The following is a 19,557-nucleotide window of genomic DNA, read 5'->3' as shown; positions in this document are numbered from 1 at the left end:
ACCCCTTTAGGGGCATGTTTTCACAACACAGGATTCATAGCATTCCCGAGGAAAAAAGGGATCTAATGTGAACTCACAATATAAAATGATGAACTATATGAGGGGAAAAAAATACCACAAAAATGAATCAGCTGTCCCAGTGAGAAGAATATGCAGCATAAGCACTGGAAATAATAAAGGGTTATGAATGTGAATAGAAAGGAAGCATTTGGAATATGATAAAAAGGAACTGGAACCATAATAAAATAGCAGAACAATATAAAATAAACACAGAATGATAAACCAAATAATCCAAATAGAACTTCCAGGAAAAAAGATAACTGAAACTTTACAAAACAAAGGACATTTGGTATCGCAATTAAGTGCTTTTCACAAATATTCTCCTTTATTTCCAGGCAAATGTTAGTATCGTGTTTCCTTGCCCTCTTTGGAACCATCTGTGGCCATGTGAGCTCTTTAGCTAATGAAATATGTGAGCAAAAACAACATGTTTCCATTCTGGAAAAAAGCTTTTCATGTTCTCACAGGTTCTCTGAAATTGCCTGAGCAAATATGGAATTATTTCCTGACAGTGACTCATCAACATTTGTCCCTTGATAATTAAATGAGCACAACACCCTTGTTAACTTGCACTGGACATGTAACAAGAGGGAGAAATAAACTCTGTTTACTTTAGTCCATAAGACTTTGGATATGTTTGCTAATGCAGCATAAACTTGCTATCTTGACTGATACAAATTAAGAGAGTAGACAATTGGAGAAATTGAACATCAGAGGAGTAATCTGAGGAATTTTCCCCAAATGCAAAAGGGAAATGTAAAGAAACAGAACATTTGAGTAATTCCCTAGTGATGCAGAGGGTTAAGGATCAAGCATTGTCACTGCTGTGGCTCTAGTTACAGCTATGGCATGTATTCCATCCCTCACCTGGTAACTTCTGCATGTCATGGGCATGGCCAAGAAAAATGAAGAAATTGAACTTTGAAAAAGTTACTATTCATTACAGTAGAAGAAATAATTGGACCAAAATGTGTCTGATTAGCTAAGCAGAAAAGGACAACGGAAAAAGCATTGTGTCAATATTCAAATAAATGATGAGCGAGAATTTTATGAAACTGAAAAAAAAGGAATTTTCCTTCAAATTGAAAGTAAAGCATTACACGAGAAAAACTAAAATAAAATGCTTAATTACACAAACCATAATTAAACTGCAGAACTCCAAATACAAAGAAAATCTTAAAAAGAAACAGAAGGAGAAAGATCACATACACAAGATTATCAATTTGACAAAGAGAAGATTTCAAAATCTGCAGTAATAGAAGTAAAAAACAATAGTAGGACAGTATCTTGAAGTAAGGAAGGGAAAAATTTGGCAGCTAGGAATCCCAAACCTCAGTTAATATTGCTCAAAAATAATGATAAAAGAATGTCATTTCACGATAAACAAAGATAAGAAATAGCTTACCATTAAGAGAACTTGCTAAAAATTTTTTTGTATGTCTCTGTTAAGTAAAAGGAACTTGAACTCAAAAGAAGCAGGACATGGGAAGCAATGATGAACAATAAATTTTTAAATATGTATGGAAATCTATGTAAGTTAAACCTTGACTATATTAAATTTAACAATAAGGATCACTAATTGAAAGGAGAATAAAGAACTAAACATTACATGTATAATAACAACTAGGAATTTTGAGTGGTATAGAGTTAAAGAATTTTAGGTTTTACATGAAAACATTTTTAAATTTGGCACTGCTAAGTTTAAAATGAAGGGAGCCTTCTGAAAACAGAAATAGAGTAAGAAATGTGAAATAACAGGAAGGAATAGTGGAATAAAGAAAAATCAGTTTGTCCATTAGAATGCAGTCTGACACCCTTTGATGAGAATGAGAAGCAGGTACCACAAGTTAGTCCTAATGCACAACTATCACCTGTGTTTCCTTATGGTTGAAGTCTCCTCCTTTCTACACAGCACCTAACACAAGTATCATTTTTTTCCTTATAATCTTGTCACCCCTATTAGATATCAAACCCCATATTCAATGGTGGCTCTAGTTACAGCTATGGCATGTATTCCATCCCTCACCTGGTAACTTCTGCATGTCATGGGCATGGCCAAGAAAAATGAAGAAATTGAACTTTGAAAAAGTTACTATTCATTACATCTCACCATCTCACCAGGTCCCAAGGAAGATTCTGGCATACACTTAGCTCCCAATAAATACTTGCTGAGAGAACAAATAACACCAAGTCTCCACTACTCTGGCCACTGTCCATAGCATAACCCTTCCCATTAACCATAAGGAAACACTTAAAGCACCAACTGTACCAATGGAGCAATTCATACAATCATTTTTCCATAATGAAGCTTAAACAATTCTGCTTAATACTACAACTCATAATACACTTTACCGAATAACTCTATTATGTTCTATATTCCCACACTATGATTTTAATTTCAATTTCCAAAGACAAAACCAAAGGTAAACAAAACAAAACAAAACAACAAAAAACCTCTACAGTGTTCTAAAGGAAAAAGTCATAAATAATAGAAACAATGGGCAATTGCATAGTACATTTTCTTTCAGGCAGCAGTTTATTTTCTTTTGGCACCAGCTGGAACTGCATTCACAAGCACATGCACAGAAACATTTTAGTCTAAGGCTACAGGGACGTGTTCTCTCAGTTCTAACATCACCCTCATGGTATGTTAATGCTCGTCTCTCAGCACAGGTAATGTTACCTCTGTTACCTCTGTGAGGAAGGGCTCTGTCGACTACCAAGAGGAACACAGGAAGAATAAAAACCATGTTTCTCTGTTAAATATTTCTCTGCTACATCAAAAGTCCTTGTGGGGCTGATTAAATTCATTAAGTGCTAGCAGAAATTCTAGTCATTCTTTTCTCTCTGGCCAAGATGCCAGCAAAAAAAGAAAAAAAGGAACAAGAAAAAAAAGCCACCTTTGAAACAACTGAGTTGCCAAAAATCTAATGTTATAGCCTAAAATTTATAAGCAAATAACACTAAAACACATAAATTACATAATATTGTAAATCAACTATATATATCTATATCTATATATATATAGGTATATATATAGATATAGATATAGATAGATAGATAGATCAGTATTAATTACAGAGGACCTGTTTTATAATCAGCACCATGGGAGGTACTTGACATTTGCTTTTCCTAACTCTCACAATAACCCACCACAATGGCTATTAGTTCCCTTACTTTGATGTTTGAAGAATGTATGGCTTACACAAATTGTAATTGAGACATTTTAAATATGAACCCTTCTCTGTTTGACTGCTTCACTCATCACCATTATATAAAACCATGAATTCTTAGAAATCTGACTTGGTCAGTGGCTTTAGAGGACACACAGGACTTTTTAGGAAGACAGAGTGTAATGATTTGAATGACAGCCCAAGGAACCCGCCTATTTTGTTACATCACCTGGACTTTGATCTGAAGGAGAAACTTGGTCTTCCTGAGACAGGCGTTTCCTGTTCTATTACTTTATTGAGATGTAATTCACAAACCATAAAATTCACTACCCACTGTATAATTCAGTGGTTTTTAGTATATGCACAAGGCCATGCAACCACCACCACTATTTGATTCCACAACATAGTCATCACACCAAAAAGGAACTTGTGGGCCCATTAACAGCCATTCCACATTATTCTCTCCTCTTAGATCCTGGAAACCTCTAATATACTTTCTGTCTCTGTCATTTTTCCTATTCTGGACATGTCATATAAATGACATCATACACTATATATCTGGTTGTGTTTGGCTTCTTTTACTTAGCATAACATTTTCAAGGTTCATCCATGTTGTAGTATGAATCTATACATAATTTTCCTAATCTATTTTAATAAATATCACCTAACAAAAGATGAAAATTATTTGTACCAATCCAGAAGAAAGAATGTAACTATCTCCTTCCATTTTCTCCTGGATATAGGTTGAATAGCATTTTGTGATTTTAACAAAGTGATCTGACATGATGCAAGTCCATGAACAATATTATAGTCTCCATTTTACACAAGGACAAAAAGTCTTTAAAAAAAAAAAAAAAAAGAGGTTAGTTTACCTGTTCAAGTACTAGGGCAGTAAATTAAGCACAGAGCTCTGAACACAAAGCTAAACTTACTTTCACTTAGTGGACAGATATATGCCAGGAACAACTAAATGACCAATTCAGCCACTGAACCTATGATCTTTGGTTCACAAGAGACAGACTCTTAGAAGCTTAGCCAAGCTACTGCATTCCATCAGTTCAGCTGTCTATGTAGCTAAGGACATGGAACTCAAATACCTGCCAGGGCCATACAGGTAGCAAATGATGTAGCATGAGATAGAGGTTAAGGGTAGGAAGTTATTCTGATTACCACTAAGAAAATCTGGATATCACCACAGCATGCAAAATCTAATGTTAAGTCTGACCAACAAATTAAACTTTTTTTTTCTTTTTTAAATTGAAAAAAAAAAAAAAAGAGTAAATGCACAAACCAAAATAACTCTGTTTTGAAGCAGTTCTGATCCACAGGCTACTACTTTTATGGGTAACAAACAGCCAGGGCACCAGAAGGTGCCAGGGTCCTCCTTAAGGTAAGGCCAAAGGAAGATTAGGATTATTGGAAGGAATATGACCTCTTTCCTTTCAATATTAATTCTGAAAGTGTCCAATAACTTCAGCTTTTAAAGACAGAGGAATTGGAATAGAAGAGATGTCATTAAATCCTTCATTCTTTCCACATTCCTTGTGTATGTACTGCTAGGTTCTAGGAATACCATAATGTACAAAAGATATAATCACCAGCTTCAGAGTCCACAGTGGGAGAGTAAGATAATCAGGCAAGTGATTATAATACAGTGTGATTATTATGTTGTTTATATTGACATAAGCAACACAGGGAAGCCTATCTCAGGCAAGAGAGAACACACAAGGCTTCCTGGAAGAAGTGAGGTTTTATTTAGTGATAAAATGAGTCAGTCAAACAAAGAAAGGGGATAGGAGAAGGAGAAATGGATTTTCTTGGAAGAAGGGACAGGATGAGCAAACACAAGAGAAAAGGTGATACATTTAGTCAATTTAAAGAAATTTAGGCTAGTAGAACTATTTGCAAAAGTGTGGGGTTGGGCAAAGAAATGAAGGTAGAGAGGGCAGCAAAAGCCAAATAATATAGAACCACCTGAAGCCACATTAAATAACTAGAATTGATCCACGGGAAACAGGGAATGGTGGCAGATTTACAGGTGATTCTGGTAGCTGGATTAGGTTTAGGAAGTGATTTAAGAAGATCACTCCCACTGCCTTGTGTGGGATGGATTATAGCTAGGCGGGTCTCAAGAGGTAAAAATAGAACAGAAGTTCACAGCAAGTTTGAGAACACTCAGAATGTCTTGGAATAAGGCCAGCACATAAGAAGAAGCCTGGCTCCTACAGGAGGAACAGCAACTGCAGAGAGCAGAGGCTCCCCCTAATTAATCTACAAACTGACCCCAGAAATACAAACACGCCCAGCAAGACTGGGGAGTCTGTTCCATAAGCAGCTGACCGGAAAGACTCCTGAGAAATAATAAATATTTCTTTTTTAGCCATTGAATTTCAGTTATTTTTTTTAAACAGGGTAATAGCTAATTGGTAAAGCACACCTTACCCAATCTTGATTTAGGAGACTTATCTGAGAAATCAAGTGAAATAGATTATTTTTATAAATAATTTTTCAATAGAAGGTGTTAAAAAAATTCCCTTGAGAGTCCAGAGCATGAACTAATACTTACCCAACACCATCAATACCTGTACTGAATGACTAAAAATTTCACTTTAATTACTTGGGAGATAATTTGGCCATCAAAAGAGAGTAATTATAACTTTTAAAGTAGGGCAGCATTTTATTCTGTGTATACCAATACAATGAGACCTTCCTCCACCCCCACCACCCCTCCATGTGTGTATGTCTCCCCATGAATGTCTAGTTAACTGTAGTTATGTCAACATCATTCTTATCACTTTTAAGGGATAAGTACTATGATGGGGTGTCTCCCCAAAAGATATGTTGAAATCCTAATCCCCCAAGAGTGAATGCGATTCTATTTGGAAAAGGTCTTTGCAGAGGTAACCAAGTTAAGAAGAGGTCATCTTGGACTAGGGTAGGCCTGGAATAAGGACTGGTATCCTTTCAAGAAGAAAAAAAATTGAGTACAAATACACATCCATCGGGGAGAAGACCATGTGAAGACAGAGACTTGAATGATGCAACCACAAGTCAGGGAACACCAAAAATTGTCAGCAACTTCCAGAAGATCAAAAAAGCAAGGAAGATTCTTTAGAACCCTTAGAAAAAGCCCAGCCAAGCCCACTATTTGATTTCGGACTTCCTACCTACTCGACTGTGAGAAAATAAATTTCCATTGTTACAAGTTACCTCTTCACGGTTGGTTACAGCAGCCTTAACAAACGAAAACAAGAACAACTCTACTTTTCTAGACCTATATCTTTTATAAAGGAAAAATCTGCATACACTCTCGACAGCGGGTTACAACACTCACGTTTCATACCTAAAAGACTTCGATCTGAATGCCTCCATATTTGTGGGATCTAGTTAACTTAGCATTTGATGACAAAATGGCCTTTCTGAGGCTGTGATGTAGGCCGGCAGTTACAGCTCTGATTGGACCCCTAGCCTGGGAACCTCCATATGCTGTGGGTGTGGTCCTACTAAGATTAAAAAAGAAAAAAAAATGGCCTTTTTGTAAAACCATGGGCAAAAATGCAACAACCTTCATTTTATTCCCAATACTCTTCTTGTGGTGCCAAATTATGAAGTTTTTAATTATCATATTAATATGAACGACCAAAAAATCTACTTCAAGTCTCTTCTCCAGAAAGAACTGAGAAAAGTCTCAACTTCCTATTCTGAACTTCTAATTTGTATGACTTCACTACCTTTGTTAACTTCAACCTTCAGAAAAACATCAAAAACATTCTCATGGTACCACTCCATAATGCAAAAAAATAAAAACAAACAAACAAAAAAAACCTCAATGTTTCCACAGTAACTAAGGATGCTAGTCAAAGGTGAAACACATATAAGAAAAATCTTCCCATATGGGAAGCTTACCTTTCAGGGCAGTTCTTGGGGCCACATGCTGTGGAGTTATTATATGTCAGTGATTCCTAGAATAAAAAACAAAAACAAAGTGTACAAATAAATATATTTTTCAAAGATAACTAGGCTTATATGTAGTGGATGGTTAACTATTCCCATTCTAAACTTAAATTAGGAGGAAATAAAAATTAAATACAGTTAAAATAATAATAGCTGGTGTGGATTTCCAATTTGATAGAATTGCCTAGATTAGGAGCCAGGAGGTCAAGCTATTTTCTCTGCTTTATATCTCACTAGCTATGTGAATTTTTATTTTGCCTTACGTATTTTAAAAACTTTTCAATTTTTCTGCATCAAGGTAATAATGATTACTGACATTATATGCTTCATGTGTACATTATATTTCTATTTTTGTATACCCTACAAGAAAAAGTTGGCTCATCACTAAAAATTTATTTTCCATCTGTCACCATACAGTTAATCCATTTTACCTATTTCCCACTCCCTTTGCTCCTCTTCCCCTTTGGTAACCAATTTAAAATCATACATACATCCCTAAGTCCTTTATGACATTGTTTTAAATAGCCAAGATATGGAAACCATCTAAGTGCTTATTGACAGAAGAATGAATAAAGAAGATGCAGCGTACATATATAATGAAATACTACTCAGCCACGAAGAGATAGATCTTGCTATTTGCAACCACAAGGATGGACCTTGAGTATTATGTTAAGTGAAATAAGTCAGAGTAAGACAAATACTATATGACTTTACTCATACTGTGTATATGGAATATAAAAAATAAATTAGGCCCTACTGCCAAATAAATTAACCAAATCAAATAAGCTGTGTGACTTTTGACACGTCACCTCACCACTCTATCCTTTCTTTGTTAGTATAAGCACTCTAGGAACCTATGATATTCTGTGGTATTCAGATTCAATGAAACTGATCACTTTCTAAGAGATTATGTTACAAAGTGATGTTAAATAATGAAAAGGTAAGCAATGAATAGGAGGCAGTCTACTCTTTTTGCTAGTTTTAGGAATATGTAAAATGAAGGTAATGACAACAAAACAAAAACCCTTCCAATAAATGGCACTGTTTCTTCTCTCAAAGCTACCATGTTAAAATTTAATTACAAAATAATTTTCTACCTGGGAGTACTTTTCCTTGAAGGAAACGTTTTCTAAGGAAAATATAGATAAGATATTACCAAGAATAAATGTATATATTCATATCTTCATGTTTATGTATATATGTGTATATTCCCTAACCAAGTTTCTTTTGTGGTTAGCTGCAGTTCTATGTAAAATGACTGTCTTGTAGTTTTGCTTTTTTTTAAATAATTGAAAATATCATTTTATGTATGTATATGTAGATTGGCCACTCAGAAATACCTTTAACTACACAAGTCTAATTTACATTTAAACATAGTATATTTGTGGGATAGAAATATATTTTCTTGACTAGCCATAAATACATTTTCACTTCTCAAGTTTATGCTATCCCCTGCTGGCTAACATAATAATTCATCACTTTATTAAGTACCAACTACCTTTACTTTCAGGTTAGTAGCAGTAATGTCTGGAAGGTAGGAACCAAACATGTTTTCTCTATATTACTAATATATTCAGAAATGTAATTTTTCTTCTTTCATTTCTTAATTATTATCCAAAAATAAAGAATAAATTATTACAACTGTAAGGAGGAGCTTTTTGTGAGATCAAAAAAATCCTATAAAAAAACAGTGAATCAAATATATCACTATTTGCTTTATTTTAATATGGTTGGTCACCAGGTGAATATATATCTATGTACTTCTAAGCCTGACTATTTTTCTTATACTAAAGGTATCCACTGATAAGAAGATAAAGCTCTATTTACAGCTACTGCAACCAGCTGCAACCCCAGCTTACATATCAAAAACAATAGCTAAAATGAGAATAATCCTAGAAGGAAGGAAGGAAGGAAGGAAGGAAGGAAGGAAGGAAGGAAAGAAAGAAAGAAAGAAAGAAAGAAAGAAAGAAAGAAAGAAAGAAAGAAAGAAAGAAAGAAAGAAAGAAAGAAAGAAAGAAAGAAAAAGAAAGAAAGAAAGAAAGAAAGAAAAAGAAAGAAAGAAAGAAAGAAAGAATGAGAGAAAGACACTTTAGTAAGGTTTCATTCTTTCTTTTCAATTATTACTATAATCCTGGCTGCTTCCTCACAGAACAAAAGGTCATACCATTGGAATGATACAGACTTAAAATGAAAACATGCTCTAACTTTATTCATTAAATAATAATTTTGTTCCTCTTGTTTAAAAGCAGAAGCTCTGGGACAGCTGCCTGGGATGGGATATTGGTTCAATTATTTACTAGCCATGTGATAGTGAGCAATTCATTAATTGATACAAGCCTCAATTTCACCTATAAAGTGGGGAAAATGACATTATTCAGCCTCCAGGAATAATTCAAAAGTAAATAACAGTACAATTTACCTATTCCTTGTCTACTACTTGGCATATGGTAACCTGTCACTTGATGGTAACATTGTTAGTATTTTCTCATCCATTATGAATAGTCTCATGAGGGAGCAGTAGGCAAACAAAAAGCAAAGTCAGCACCTAAAACAACACACATTTCAGTTTCCCCATTATCTAAAACATTTAGTACTAAACTCATCCCTTTGATTCCAGGAATTGCTTCCTTAGGGAAGCCTGGACAAAAGAACTTACCTGTTGGATAGGCTAACATCAGGAATACATTGATCAGATTTGTTAAGTGCCATGGAGCAAAGAACAATACCAATGAGAATGGAAAGCAGGACTGAAGGTTGGAATATGTAAGACTGACCCAAGAAGGCCTCTGAAAAAAAATCCGCTTCTTAAAGGAGAACCCCATCCAGAGTTCCTGAAAAGGAAAGCCCTATTCACTACGTGATTCACCCTGATTGGCTAGAGCTTTGAAATATCCATCAACATCTGACCCACCTTAAACCAGTGACATTCTCCTAGAGATTTTGAATTGCAACAATGAGAAGTCCAAGCATGCAAAGGTGGAATTATTGGCAAAGAAGTCAGTCTAGTGAGAGAATTGTGGAACGAATCAGACATTCTGAGAAAATCTGAGCTGAGATAATGTAAACTCTTACTCCTCATCTCCATGAGCAGCAAGGGAATGAAAATAAGCTAAAAGGTAGTGAGAAGCAGCCACATCTCCTGACCTTTCGAGTCAAGTCCTCATAAGGTCAGATTTTACCTAGTTTTCTCTTCTGAGAGGACCATCATTTTGCCTGGCATGTGGTTTCAATAGCCCTTCTATTTCTGTCACCTAGAATAGGTTTCAACTAAATAGTTGATGGGTAAGAAATGAGCCCACTAAAGGCAAGTTTTCTGTGAATAATATCAAGTTCCAGTTTTGTGCCTAAAGAAACTGAGGGGAACATACAAATGAATAACAGACAGAAATAAACTAACAAAAATCACCCTACCACTATCCATTTATTTGCAAGGAAATCTCCATATACAAATTTTCCTGGATCCTGAATATGAATCATATTCAGCCTTTTTAACTATTATAGATAATTTTTATGTTTGCATTTATTCACATACTTAAAACTATTTACCAGGGAAAAAACAACAGAACAAGGTCCCTCACTTCATAGGGTTTGCTGTCAAAATAAAATTACTGTTCTATGAACTTCTTCCCCAAAAAAACCCAAAATCATGAAAATAAATATAACAAAATAATGGGTTATCATTTTTTAAATAATACTTTAAACAAAACCATAGTATTTCTGTACCAGATCCTGTGTTCTAGTTACATTCCGCATGCTGTGAGTATGAGAGCAATCACAATATATTTATCACCCACACCATACACAATCACATATGATTTGTTGTGGGAAAACATGTGCCTGTCTTAACTGGTCTTTTTTCTCAAATTGAAGCTGTGGAGCCTAATACAACCAAGTCTAAAACACGTGCTCTTTAAATGTGTGCCAACCGAAGGAGAGAATCCAACTTAAAAAAACTAAGTTGTGGATGTGCTTTAAAAATAAATCCTCTGGTCATAAGAGAAAATTTAAAATGATGCCTACATAGATATTGAGAAGATTGTCATTTAATACGACAGTCTTTATTGTTTATTCATTCCTCATGGGAAGCAAAGTTGACTAGCTATATTCTTATCAGGGGGTAAAGTGATTTAGTTAAAACTTCCCATCACATGTTCCAGCATGCACAGGAATGAATCAAGTAGACAGACACCCAAGTCCATTCCTTGAAATGAGTTATAACACAGGAATTATTGTATACCACTGCTGTACTGTTTTACACAAAGAAACTCTGCCATCTATGCTAGTTGATTGTGTAATAGCCTCTCCTTGGACAAGAACACAGGGAAAGGCTTTCATTTCACTCACCTTCTTTAAGTTCAGCTTCCTTATGAATAAAATGAGCATAATAATGATATTCCCACCTTATGCTGTTTTTATAAGGGCAGAATGAGATAATCTATGGAAAGAATAGTATCTAGCTCATAATATGTATAAAATGTCTAATTATTTTCAAAATCACTGAAAATTTATTATATTTTCCAATAACACATCCATGTCATTTACCTGCTATTGTAATACTTTTAAATTTGTTTAAATTTTAATGATGGCTTTTATTATAAACTCCATAAAAAGCACATGTGAGAATAGACAGGAAATTAATATATGAACAAATGAATAAATGGATGAATCTTCCTCTGCTAAGAAAGACTGGAAAAATCAGAGTTTTGAACAAAATCAGCTGGTGTCAACATAAATGCACTGGCTGTAACTGCAATACAAAAGAACCAGAAATCCATGAATGACCTTAGAAGTTCTTGGCAAAAAGCATCTATAAAGAGGCAGCAGCTGGTAAGGTGTGGGTAAAAAAAGGATTATTTTACTCTAGAAAACAAAATGTCCTGATCTAGAGCCTTTCCAATAGCTCAGAACTAAAGGGTGTGCAGGTTATTTATTCAGGACAAAACGATCCTTCCCCAATGATAGATAAGGTCATGAAAAGAATTATCATGAAAACATGCAAAAAACTAGAGGAGACATCGCTAATTGTTTCAGTTCTGAAAGACATAGGATGCAAGATGAGAAGGGAGGAAACAGGAATCCCTTCACCTAGTGGGCTCTTTCATCTTCTCTGGGCTGAGACACATATGTACCTAATAATAAATGTGTATATGATTACCACTGGTTATAAGTCTTCTACAGTTGAACTGACTTCTTCTGCACAGTATGCCCTTATTTACTTTATTTTTAGGGGTTTTTTGGTCATTTTTTTTTAGGGCTGCACTCACAGCATATGGAAGTTCCCAGGCTAGGGGGTTGAGTCGGAGCTGCATCTGCCAACCTACATCACAGCAATGCGAGATCCAAGTCATGCCTGCAACCTACACCACAGCTCACAACATCGGATCCTTAACCCACTGAGCGAGGCCAGGGGTTGAACCTGCATCCTCATGGACACTACTCAGGTTCTTAATGCGTTGAGCCACAATGGAAACTTCCAGTATACCTTTAAATAATCAATGGATAACAAAGGCATGGCTCTGAAGTCAGATTTGACTGTAAGCTTTGCCAATTTCCTGCTATGTGAACTCAAGCAAGTCATTTAACCAGTCTTAGCTTCGTCAGTTATAACAGGAAAAACATTAACCACCTTGCAAAGCTCTTGAGATGGTAAACCAATAGAATAGATGAAAACTATCAGGTGTATAGCAGGTATTCAATAAATGATGTCTATTATTACTGCATTATTTGATCATGAAAAGATAATACAAGTTGAAAGAGATGTCATTCAATGACTGTCCATTCTGAAAGGCCATGATATTTAAAGTGTTGCCTTCTTACACCCACCCTTATTTTACTTATCTATGACATTCACCAACACTGAGTTAGCAGCTATTTCTCATGGGTGTTTACCTCCTTCACAGGTAGTTAGAACCCAACCTGAATTTTCTGTGGAAAGTAAAGGGTCAGGCAGACATTAAATTATCTATGTTTATTTCCAGAATTTCCATTGGCTTGGTTTGACATAATTTAGTATTAATATTCAGGTTATTAAACTAACACTAAGCAAGAGATTACATTTAAATGCATTTTCCAGTGGGAAGTGGGATGCATTTCTAATCATGCTGTCTAGCTACAAGCAAACAAATCGTCATTTGAATCTTTTGTCATTATCATGACGAATAAAATCAACCACAGAGATCACTAATGGGTTCCCCCCACCTAATGAAGGTAAACAACAATACAACAAGATACATAATAGGCTTTAGAGTTATTAGGAGATAATCACATCCTTGGGACTTTCCCTGGGCACAATAAGTGGCACTGCTAAAATATGATTACCTCTCGATAACAAGGGTTCTTGCAGTTTTCACCAAGTGCGAAAAAAAGTCATTACCATAGGAAAAAATGTGTATTTATTTTACTGAAACATAAAGCTGACAATTTAAGCTAATGAAGAGTGGCTGTCCCTGAGATGACAGTATTACACAGTGTAAGGGGTTTCCTATCAAGGTGACACCAGCCACCATCACCTTATCTTGAAGAGCTATTTAATGGAAGACTAATTTCTGGGGTCTTGACTACAAGATAAACAGGGCTGGGGGATGCTTAAGGGTCTTGAGATCTATGAATCTACTTAAGACTTAAGACAGAGAGGGGCTTATCAGCTCTAAGGTTAGAAATTCAAGAGTCAGAGCTACACAAGTTGTCCTGGTGTAACATAATTAGAGCAGCTCACTTGAGGAGCTAGAGACAGATGTTCCAGTCTCCACGTGGTCCCAGGACAAACAAGCAGTGACATCCAAATAGGGAATGGCGGCACATGGATTCAGAATTAGGAGAGCAGGAGGGAGAAACACGTATGAGGCTTTACCACTGCTCTCAAAGATGGAAAAAAAGTTTACACACAAGACAAAGCTTTACTTGAGGGTTTTAATCAGCAAGAGAACTCTGCTCATCTAAAATTACTCAGAATGGTAGTATTTGCTGATCTTCCTTGCTCTCAAAAAGTAGACACACATTACTCTTCTTGAGTCTTCATTTACTAACCAACAAAATCAGTAAATAAAAGCAATCTTCAGAGTAACTGGGAAAATTAATGAAAAAACTGAGTTTGAAAGTACTCTACTTCTAAAACAACCTGTATTTGTCACATATTATTATTGGGAGAGATTACTTACATAAACCTTAAAATGAGGGTAAGAATACATAATTGCTCAAAGGTTCTAACAGTGATGAGGCATGACTTGTTACAGGATAATATTAGTAGAGAAGCCATAATAAATACTCTACTTATATGATATGCTTAGAATTGTAAACTTGGCATTGTGCCCTATATAATTCTATCTTAAAAAATGCTTACATAGGCAAACATACTTCACAAGTTTATAACATCAAAAAGCCAAAAATTCTATGGCTCTAAATCATTGATTATCAACTAGAGACACTCCTTCAGCAAAGTGTGGGGACATTTTTAATTGCCACAAGTGTGGGATGGGGGCAGGGTGGTTTGCAAGGGCATCTAGTAGGTAGATGACAGGGATGCTCCCAGACCTCCTACAATGTCCAGAACCTGGTTCCATGTTCTAAATATAGACACTGTTATCACTTAACTCATGATTTGAATGACCTGCATCATGAGGAACCCACAATTACAATTCAGTGCCGTGAAAAACCACCTCATCAACCTCAACATCCTAGGAATATAGATGGAAAATAATTGTCTTCAAAATATCGAAGCTCAGATCTAAATGTTGGTTTTTTTAGCCCTTTAAATTTCCATTAAGAACAGTTATCAGGTTTAGCTAAATTCAATTCCATCTTTCCCATTGGGAAACCATAGGGGAAGTGTCTATGCATTGGCAATCCGCAGAACCAGAAAATGAAATTTTCAAGGCATTGCCATTATCACACAAAAATTGGCACAGTTGTAATGGCAACCTGTCACTCTGCATTCCCAAGTCATATATAATGCCACATTTGACACTGCACCACAGCCCAATGTGTCATGTTATGTGACTTGATATAAAAATACATTGGACACTTAGAATTTGATATTTCCTATAGTGCATGCTCCTTATCTGAGTTTTATCACCACAGGGGGAAGAAAATACTTATATTTCCACGCAATAAATGGAGGACAAATGAAATGGAGTAAAAACTGCAGAAGTAACTATGGATGCTAGAGTCCAAGTATTTTAGCATGGATAATTTCATAAACTTTAAGAAGAAATATAGCATAGAATAGTGGTTGAGAGTATAGAATCTGGCTTTCAGAACTCTGTTCTCTATTTTGCAGCTGAGCAAGCTTCAGCAAATTACTTAACCTCTCTGTGCCTTACTTCATGTATTAAAAGAAGTCATTAGTACTATTTGCCTCATAGGGCTGCTATGATGCTTATATAAATTACTGTTAAGACAGTGCTTAGAATCTTTCTTGATACAGAGTCAAAACTATTAAGTTGTTATTTTTAACTAAAAAAATTTTAATGAGGCAGTGTGTATTATCCCATGTTGCCTGAAAAGTAACCTAACTTCTACAAGTTTAAGTAATTTTTCACAGGTTTACTTTTTTCTTTTCATGAGCATGCTCAACATTGCCCTGACCTCACAGCTGAGCTACATCTCAGGGTGTGTGTGATTTCCATGTGAAAGTTCATCTCTCTGAGCACAGATCAAGTACACAGCAGATAACAATGTGCATTGAGTGACATAATGGAGGGTGGGGTGAAGGAAACAGTCTGGAGGCCTGAGAGGCTCACAGTCCGATCCCTCAAGGCAGAAAATGTGTTCATGGCCATAAATGATTTGTATACAATGGAAATCATGGTATGGGCTCAGAACTGCAATTTCAACCTTGAAAAATAAGGGCCAACAGGTGGTCTCAGTTTTCAAAAATGTGCTCAAAGGACTTCTGGGGGTCTACACCATTATTTTTATTTTCTGAACATTTTAATGTAAACCTATGTATATTTATGTTATATTTGTGTAAATATTTATATATTTATTTCTATGTTTATCTTCCATGAGTGTCAAGCTTTCACTTATTTATATTATGTGTAAAAGCATTCCTCATATCCACCATTAGTTTCAAAATCTATTACAATTATAGAAAATATTAAATAGATAATTGTATAGCTGGCATACAGCTATTGTAAGAAATATCATCCCAGTATGTAAATGCCCAAAATTTGAGGAATATTGATACTTGAAAAGGAAAATTCTATATGAATATTTAGATCTATGAGCCCAGGTTAAAGACAGCTTCAAACATGGGCCCCTATTTTTCACTATGAACAGTGATTTATTCAGGCTTTCTGGAGGAAGATTGCTACTTTCCACAGTACACTTGAGAATGTGTGCCTTTTTGCATATCTACTGCTTAGTGGTCCAGAAAAAAAAAATCTATGTTATATTTTTCTTGAAAGGCTGAGGTACAAATTGCAAAACAATGTATCTTTAAACAGAAACACATCTAAAACAAAAGGTAAAATACAAAGGATCATTTGATTTTCTTCCCTAATGAGGGAGAGACTTGATTCAAAAGCTAAGTGCCATCTGAACTAAGGGCTGCTGAACTCTAAAGCAAATCTTAAAGATCCATATGTGTTTACAATATCATCGAGTATTTTGCTATTACCATGAAGAATGAAATAGCAACTAAACAGCACAAAGGGGATGAAAGAAATCATATTTTACAACTTACTGAACTGAGCTACACACACAATAATTTCCAGGATTGATTTCCTGTCTACTTTTGAAGCAAACAGCCATCAATTTGGGAAATCCATGCACAAGTTTGTGAAGAATGCAAACATTTTCCTAGTCAGTGGGAAATTTTTTCAGCCTTCTTGAAAAGAAACTTAGCACTTTACACCTATTTATTCTAAGGATTGTATAATTCATACCAACTTGAAATTTCCCTAGTTCCCTATAAATCAGCTATGACTTAACTGAACTCCAGGGTAGGCACTGCTACATTTGAAACCCTTTGAAAAATTTGTAGGAAAATGCTTTATGTATAGTCCAGCTCAAAAAAAGTCTGGTGAGCTGGTAGGAGAACAGGTTTCTGAGTTAGAGAAATGCTGGTTCAAACCTAGCTACCTCCTTTACTCCTCTATGACCAGAATCAAAGGATCCTCTCTCAGCTTTGATTTCTGCATTTGGAAAATGAAGGTCATAATGACGGTCCAGTATCCTGGATGTAGCATTAACTCAAAAATAGTGGAAGGCACTCTTATTACTGCCTTAAGTGAAATTCTATTACCACATTCTCTCCATGTACAGAGACCAAGTCAACTGAATGAGTTTCTAGAATGAAGAGGTTACAGAAATTATGCTTCAATATCTCCTTGGAGTTGGTATAGTCTAAAGTCTATTTCCTTGATAGGTTAGTTAATCCCCTAAAATAACTATCTGATCTTTTCACTCTGCACCATGTTTTAAATTTATAAAAAAAATTTAGTTCAAGAGTTCCCTTTGGGAGTTCTCATCATGTCTCAGAGGAATCAAATCTGACTAGAATCCATGAGGACACAGGTTCGATCCCGCCTCACTCAGTGGGTTAAGGATCTGGTGTTGTCGTGAGCTGTGGTGTAGGTTGCAGACAAGGCTCAGATCTGGTGTGGTCGTGGCTGTGGTATAGGCCAGGGGTTACAGCTCTGATTTGATCCTTAGTCTGGGAATCTCATACATTGTGTGTGCAGCCCTTTAAAAAAAAAAAAAAAAAAAAAAAGTTCCCTTTGTGCTCCAGCAGATTAAGGACCTGACATTGTCTCTGCAAGGATATGGGTTTGATCCTTCGCTTCACTAGGTGCGCTAAAGATCCTGAGTTGCCGCAAGCTGTGGCATGAGTAGCAAATGCTGCTGGGATCCAGTATGGCTGTGGCTCTGGTGTAAGGCACAGCTGCAGCTCTGATTTGACCCCTAGCCCAGGAGCTTCCATTTGCCCCAGTTGTGGCTGTAAAAGGACAGAAGAAAAAAAAAAGTAAGTTCAAATAGCATAAAGACATTTCATTTTTTTTTTTAAAGTATGCTTCTATCAGGAAAAACATGCACAAAAATAATACTTCTAATCATGTATTTTCATGATACACTAAGTTATCAACTATATACATAATGAGATGTAGCCATTATTTTAAGTGATATAAAATATATAAGTAGAAGTTCTCATATTTTCCCACGCTCATGTGGCTATACAGTTTACCCTTGAAAAACACAACTTGAACTGTGCCAATCCACATAATATGCAGATTTTTTTTCAATAAACTTAGAGTCAGCCCTACATATCTGTGGGTGTGGAATTCATGGATATGGAAGGCTAAGTGTGAGACTTGAGCATCTGTATATTTTGGTACCTGTGGAGGATCCTAAAACCAACCCCCCAAGGACTTTGAAAAATAAGAAACTGTAGTTGTCCATCATCCAGCATGCACCTGACTCAAGGTAAGTCCTTTGCTGTAAAGAAACACCTAAATATAGGAACAGCTGAAGCCTTCCAACTTGGGCCATTTTAGAGTAATGCGCATCACACTTATTTTAATTTTATAAACTACTAAAACAGTGAACAAAATAATGAAGGAACTGATTCCAGGCACTGGACAGCAGACAGCACAAGGTTGTGATGTTTGAAAGAAAAGAAACACAGGATGTCAGCTCTTCGGCCCTACTTCAATTCTGTGGGCACTTTCCAAACCACAGCAAAGAGAAGAGATGCCCACAATGGAGACAATAGTCCCACTGGGTCAAGTACAGATTGCAGTGTGGGACTACCTGGAGTTTAGAATTCTTAGGGTTAGGTAAGGAAAAGGAGGGTTGCAAAGAGAAGCATCTGTAGACATCTGCAAGGAGGTCTACCTGAGTCATTGGCTGAGCACTAAAACACACATGCAAAGGACAAGATTCCACAAGGCCTGGCGAACTACAGCCCTGGCCGGGGTAGCAGGGTGGGCTTGAGATGAACATATTCCATGGTTCCTTCAGGACTAGCAATGTGGAGGATCCAAAAGCCAGAGCAAAAAAAAATGTGAACACCGCAGGTGTTCAACTGAGACCCTAAAAAGGTAAACCCTTAAATGTAATGAGAACCTCAAAGAGCCTTTATCTGGATGGATTATATGTATCAATACTTAACATATTAGAAATTACTACTGAAAATTCTAAAATTTCTTATTCCTCTAATAATAATATGATACACATTAACATAAACAACATGCCCTATGGAAAAATAGTATTATCTGAAACAAAAAAATAGTGAGAAGAGAATGTTTTACATATACAAAATCATTTTAATGTATGAATCAGTAGCAGATAATTGGTTTCTCCTACTTGTCTCTGCATTCAGTCTTTTTATGGATATCACATGTTACATAACCTCTGGAAAATTCCACTGTAT

General features: G+C 35.8%; 1 protein-coding gene across 41 annotated transcripts in view; it reads right to left on the bottom strand.

Moving 5' to 3' along the window:
- The window catches only part of CNTN4 (contactin 4), a 1,001,048-nt gene that overhangs the window by 725,608 nt on the left and 255,883 nt on the right, over nt 1-19,557 (bottom strand). For all 41 annotated transcript variants that reach the window (XR_014823611.1, XM_084989189.1, XM_084989188.1 and 38 more), the window contains one exon: nt 7,140-7,195. The gene's annotated coding sequence lies outside the window, so the exon portion shown is untranslated. The remainder of the gene's footprint in view (nt 1-7,139; nt 7,196-19,557) is intronic.

This window comes from Sus scrofa, chromosome 13 (genome assembly GCF_054392235.1).
Source record: "Sus scrofa isolate SSC_HxYL_T2T_F1_AM1 chromosome 13, Sscrofa_HxYL_maternal_Yorkshire_Landrace_v2.0, whole genome shotgun sequence".
Lineage (NCBI taxonomy): Eukaryota > Metazoa > Chordata > Mammalia > Artiodactyla > Suidae > Sus > Sus scrofa.
Note: the sequence above shows the minus strand (reverse complement) of the source record. Positions and strands in the feature narration are given on the sequence as shown.